The sequence below is a fragment of the Macrotis lagotis genome, chromosome X (genome assembly GCF_037893015.1).
Source record: "Macrotis lagotis isolate mMagLag1 chromosome X, bilby.v1.9.chrom.fasta, whole genome shotgun sequence".
Lineage (NCBI taxonomy): Eukaryota > Metazoa > Chordata > Mammalia > Peramelemorphia > Peramelidae > Macrotis > Macrotis lagotis.
The window spans coordinates 204,485,376-204,491,731 of NC_133666.1; the positions used below are offsets into that span (position 1 = coordinate 204,485,376).

Below are 6,356 nucleotides of genomic sequence, written 5' to 3' on the forward strand. Positions count from 1 at the left end.
TGGACAATTCATTTAATCCCATTGCCTTGCCAAAAATAAAATAAGATATAGCCTAGGGTGACTTACTCTGCAAATCTGAGATTAAGTATAAATGAAAAAATCTATAAGTTCAAAAAAAAAGGTATGACTTGCTTCTTGAACAAATCAGACAAAAAATTGCAAAAAGATAAATTAATACAGCAACTAATTGCAACAATAGTAACATAGTGATGGCAAAGAAACCAGTAAGAAATTCTTTCCATGTGTAAAAAAGAATATGGAGTTGAGATGGAAGTCAGGTAGAGGTAATGGCAAGAAGGTGATCCTGGGTCATAAGGAACAGAATCTCATACCTTGCCTCCAGAATTTATTTCTATGTTTCAAAATGGGGGTATGGGGTGGCTAGATGGTGCAGTGGATAGAGCACTGGCCCTGGAGTCAGGAGTACCTGAGTTCAAATCCGGCCTCAGACACTTAATAATTACCTAGCTGTGTGGCCTTGAGCAAGCTACTTAACCCCATGCCTTGCAAAAAACCTAAAAATAAAATAAAATAAAATGGGGCTATACATGAAAATAAAGGAAATAAAGTCAAGGAAGAGGAAAGTGTGCGATGTACCTGAGTCAAATCAAAGGCTAGCAGTTAGGGAAAACTGATTTCTGTGGTCCTTAGAAACAGAAGAATCTGCAGTAAAGTCAGTGAGAGGAAAAGAAATGAAGAATGGGGAAAAAAGAGAGGCTTTGTTTTGGTGATGGAAGGGAATTTCATTGATGAATTCTCCTATGAGTGAAAAGATATCTGTGAAGGGAGATGAGAATCATGTTCTAGAGGCTGTCAAGTAAAGATTCAGTGTCTGAAAAGACAACTTGTCCCATCTTGGTATAAAAAAATTGAGAACTCCTGGGAATAATTGGCTCCCTTCCTAGGGGGAAGGCAGAGAATCAGAGAAGAGATTTTGAGAAAAATAGGCTACAAAACTGATTAGAGGGAGAGTATGGACCAGTGACAAAATAGTATTATTAGAGGGGTGTGTATTTGTATGTGTTTGTATGTATTAGTCTTGTCATGGGATACTATCTTCCCTGTCTCTGGTAAGAATTGACATTATTCTAGGAGTATGGCACAGTGGACAAGGAAAATCCATGGGAAAAGTTTTTCAAGGCAGTGGTAGAAACAACTTAGAGAGGAGAACCTAGAAAGGATTCTTCAGAAGTTCTGAACAGGAGAAATGTAGAAAATGGAGACATTAGTTAAGTAAAGGAGAAATGGACCAGAGAAAGAGGTTTAGAGTAGACAGGAATGAAAGATAAAAATAAAGTGAAAAACTCATCTCTTTAAAGGAGGATGGAATGAAATAAAAAAATAAAAAACAAAACTGATTGAAACACTGGGAGAGAAAGGGGTACTCCACTTGACTAAGAGGAAAAAAAGAGGGGAAGAATTATGTAACCATGTGAAAGCAGGAAAGGAAAAAAACAAACAAACCACCAATTAAACTCCAAAGGGAAAGGAACATTGAATGGGAAGAGAGTCAGTGGAAATTAAAAAATTAAGCTAAAATAACTGAAGAGACACAGTGGAAAAGGGAAAAAAGTATAAGTTAAAAATTCCAATATTAAAACTGAATATTCTAAATGAAGGAAAATAGCAAATCTTCTATAATTTTAAATATGAATAGATGAAATAATCTAATAAAATGAAAAGGGATGACAAATTGAATAGGAAAACAAAATCCTACAATGTGTTATAATAGATTTAAAAATACAAAATAAAAATCTACTATGAATTGGGTATATCCAACAAAATAGCAACTGTAATTATGCTATTTACAAAACAAAAAGAAGTATTCAAAACTTTTACATTATTCCTTTATAAACTAGGAAAATACATTAAGTTGAAAAGGAATTATAGATAAGAAACCAACATCAGTAATAAATTTACATACTCAGAATGGCTTAGCATCCAAATATTAATTGAGTTTCAAAAATACAAAGCTCATTGATGAAAAGAAATTTCCATGTTCCTTTCTCAGTCATGGATTAATCTAATTAAAAACATAAGCAAAAGGGAACTATAGAACTGAACTAACTGCTTGAGAAAATAAAGCTAAAAAACTAACGACATTTTCTAAATAGAACTTCAAAAGAATGTATGTTCTCTCCATGCCCCATGGAATGTTTACAAAATTGAATATGTATTGAAATATAGAATAATTGTAAACAAATATGAAAGACAAATACTAAATATCTCCTTTGTAGATCATAATGTAATAATATTTGGGGGGCCAAGGGCCACAAACAAAAGACATAAATAAATAAAGACATAGCAATGTCAGCAATTACTGGGTTGAAGAACAAATAGTAGAAACAATGAATGTGTACAAGAAAATGATAATGGTGAAATAATATTCCAAAATTTCTGGGATACAGTTAAAAAAATCTTTGGGGGATAATTCATATCCCTACCATCGGATACTAACAAAATAAAAAAGGGAAGATGACTTAGTAATCTGAATATAACTTTGAAGTTAGAGAGCCACAAATAAATGAAAAAATAAGCACAAAAGATAAAATATTAAAAATTAGGGGAAGAATAGATAAATTGGAAATCCTCGTCTTCCCCCCAAAGAAATAATAAATAAAACTAAAGTTGGTTTTTGGAAAAAGACTAATTAAATTGTTAATCTTTAACTAGTCTTATTAAAAAAGAAGAGAATAAAAAATTAAATCAAGAAAATATCAAATGAACAATATGAAATCACAATAAAATCAGAAGAAAAACAATAGTCATTCTATTTTATGTACTGTTATATTCTTTTTTTTTTTTTTTACAGCAAAACATAATCTTTGGATCTAAAGAATTCAACAATTAGAAGATTTAAGACAAAGAAGGACCAGGGACTGGAAAAGATGTCCAGAGGAGAAAACAAAGGGCAACTGCAGATTCTGTTCCTAAGGAAGGAGAGGGTGTGAATTGGGGAACTGGGGGCATTTGGTCTGAAGGAAAATGGGAAGAAAACATGTAGGAAGAGGGGAGTTTTGTTCCCTGTATGGTGCCCTAGTATTGCCAGGTAGGAGGGAAAAGTGGAGTGGGCATCTTGCTCACCCCTGGTCATAGTGAACAAAAGGTGGCCCTCTGCCCCATAACTCTCGTGATAAGGAAAGTTTGTTTGAGTCCCCTCTTCCTGAAGAGGGTCATAGCTGGTCTGCTCAGGAGCCCCTGAGGGTTGGTAGTTTCCATCTCTCCCACTCTCCCTTCAAGGTCCCCGAGGGCATTTTTCCAAGTTCATCCTCTGGAAAAAAATTTTGCTAAATTCATATGTGCTGATCATGATGGCACAGGAGGGAGCTGCTTTGATAATCCGTGGGTGGAAGCCTGCAAAGAGTCCTCTGGCCCCAGACTCAGCTTGAATTCTTCGGAGCAGCAGCCAGGTGGAGGAGGAACGTGGAGATGTCACTCTCAAAGCTCCTAGAGTTCCCAGCTCCATCTGACACTGAGTTTTCACCACGTCAAAAGGCAGTGTCAGCACAGCAGCCACTGTTCCAGAGAAAGCTCCAGCCACAAAGCTGATACTGACTGAAGTCCGATCTTTGGCTGCCATCTTACAGAGCCATGTCTTCACTAACTCATAGTTAAACCAGTATAGGGCTGAAAAAGGCACATCCCTCAATGCAGTGGCACCCCAGCCAAGCCACAGAGAGCGCCAGCCTCCCTGAGACACTGCTGTCCTGACACAGGCCCCAAGTTCCCGGTAGGACAGATGCTGGGCCTGAAGTTTTGTTCTCACCAGCTCCAGGGGGCTGATCACAGTCACAGTGCCCAATCGGGCCATGGCTCCTGCCACCATGGGGGCACAGATGTCAGAAGTCACAGCTCGACTGCATAAAAAACCCTTGAGCTGGTCATAGGTGGTAAAATAGATGGCGGTGGCAGGCACTGTCATCACTAGAGTTGCAGGAAGACCACTCCAAAGGGTCCTGGCCCCCTCATGGTGAGTGATTTTCACAAAGGCATCCATGGTTCCTGTGAAGTAGGTGGGATGTTGATACCAGACGGCACAACGAGAACCATTCTGACACAAATAGAGGGGCTCTAGAATGTCATTGCAGTGAAGCATACACTTCCATTTAGTATAGGGGATGCTCCAGGATCCCTGGGACTGTGCCAGTCCATTGGAGGGAGAAGGGCACTGGGACTGCAGTCAAACCTTCACCACATCCAGCAGGGTCATGAAAATAGAGGTAACGAAGGCCCCTGTGCCAGATGCCACCATCTGCTGCAGGGGGCTGATGCCCCCAGGTGCCTTCTTTGCCATTATACTGCCTCTTGCTTCACGCCTGGTAGGCCAGGGGCGAAGCCCTGAGTTCCGGGGGTGGCCGGGGTCCTCTGGAGGCCATGTCGGTCCTCCCCGGCCTCAGGCCCATCGCCTGGCGCCCGCCGCCTCAGAGGAGCCTGGGTTCCCGCTCCCTGTACTGTTATATTCTAACAAAATAGAACACAAAAGAGAGGAATATCTTCAAAAATATCTTAAAAATAGGATACCTTAAAAAAAAAGACAAAAAAAAAAGACAGAAGACCCTATAGAGATTTGAAAAATTCTAATTTCAAAAAAGAAAACAACTATCTATAGATGATCTATATTTAACGGCCTGTTATGTGCCATTTACTGTGTTAAGTGCTGGGGATACAAAGAAGAAAAAAGGCAATCCATGTTCTCAAAGATCTATCAGTCTAGGGGCAGCTAGGTGGAGAAGTGGATAGAGCACTGGCCCTGGTGTCAGGAGTACCTGAGTTCAAATTTAACCTCAGACAGTTAATAATTACCTGGTTATGTGGCCTTGGGCAAGCTGCTTAACCTCAATTGCCTTGTGAAAACCTAAAAAAACAAACAAACAAAGATCTATCAGTCTAACTGGGGTGAAAATATGCAAAAAGTATGTAAAAACAAGCCATATATAGGATAAGTAGGAAATAATTAAAATTTAGAAAGGAAAGGAGGATTGAGCAAGGCTTTCTATAGAAGATGGAAGTTTAGTTGCAAGATTAAAGAAATCAGGGAGGGCAGAGCGAAGATGGCAGCATGAAAGCAGCATTTCCCAGGAACTCCTTCCCTAACAAACACCAAAAAACCAAACAAAGGATGGCTGTAGACAAAATTTAGAGTGGCAGAACCCACAGAAGTACTGAGTGATACAGTTTCCCAGTCCGAGATAACTTAAAAGTTCTGTGGGAAAGCTGTGTTTCACTAGGACCGGGGTTGGAAATAAAGCCATGGAGGAAGTGCAGCGCAGCCCAGCCCAGCCCAGTGATCACCAGCAACAGCTTGAAGGGGTGGTGAGAGAACTCTGTTACATCAGAGTGAGTGTTGAGTGAGGAGCACAGACTACAGAATCTGCAGCAAGAATCTGGAGAAAGCAGCCTGCACTCCCAGAGACAGTAAGGGAAGTTTGCAGAAATTTCTTTGCTCTTCCTTGGGGTAGGACTCTGCTGTTTGCCTACACTCAGATCCATGTTGTAGTTTGGGCTTCCATACTAAGATAGCAGGATCCTCCTTATAGCCCCAGGGCAGAGGGAAGTATGGGGCCATCTATATAACAAAGCACAGGCAAGAGTGCATAAGACTTTGGAGGAATAAAGGTCCCTATGGAGTGTCCCCCCCCCAAAAAAAAAAATCCCAAAGCCTTAGAAGTGCTGTCTTGGGCTGAGAAAATGGGTAAACAACAGAAAAAGAAAAATCTGACTATAGAAAATTACTTTAGTCCCATGAAAGATCAAAACACATACTCAGATAATGACAAAATTGAAGCTTCTCTATCCAAAACCTTCAAGAGAAATAGAAAATGGGCTCAGAATCATTAATGTTACAAGGGAGAGAAAAAAGACCCCTTTCCAAGAAGCTTCAGAATTTCCTTTTCATGATGACTATGGAAACAGAATTCATTTTATGAACTGTGATATTAAGAAAGGCTTTGAAGTACATTTGTTTATCTTTTTTGTTACTTTTGTTTCTTTTTCTTTTTTTAGATTTTTGCAAGGCAAATGGAGTTAAGTGGCTTGCCCAAGGCCACATAGCTAGGTAATTATTAAGTGTTTGAGACTGGATTTGAGCAAAGGTATTCCTGACTCCAGGGCTGGTGCTTTATCCACTATACCACCTAGCCACTCCCATTTTATTTTTCCACAGTTACATGTAAAAACAAATTTTTCCAATCATTTTTAAAACTTTGAATCCTGAATTCTTTTCCTTCTTCTTACCCCATCCTACATCTATTTCCTGGAGAAAGCAAGTAATTTCATATAGTTTAAAAATGTGTAGTCATGCAAAACATTTTCATAACAGTCCCTCACTTTGCTAAAAAAAAAAAGATATGTCCTTT

The 6,356-nt window shown here is 39.2% G+C and overlaps 1 pseudogene; it reads right to left on the minus strand.

The window, feature by feature from the left end:
• Positions 1-3,096: 3,096 nt before the first annotated feature.
• LOC141497754 (mitochondrial glutathione transporter SLC25A39 pseudogene) lies at positions 3,097-4,322 on the minus strand (annotated as a pseudogene).
• Positions 4,323-6,356: the final 2,034 nt, after the last annotated feature.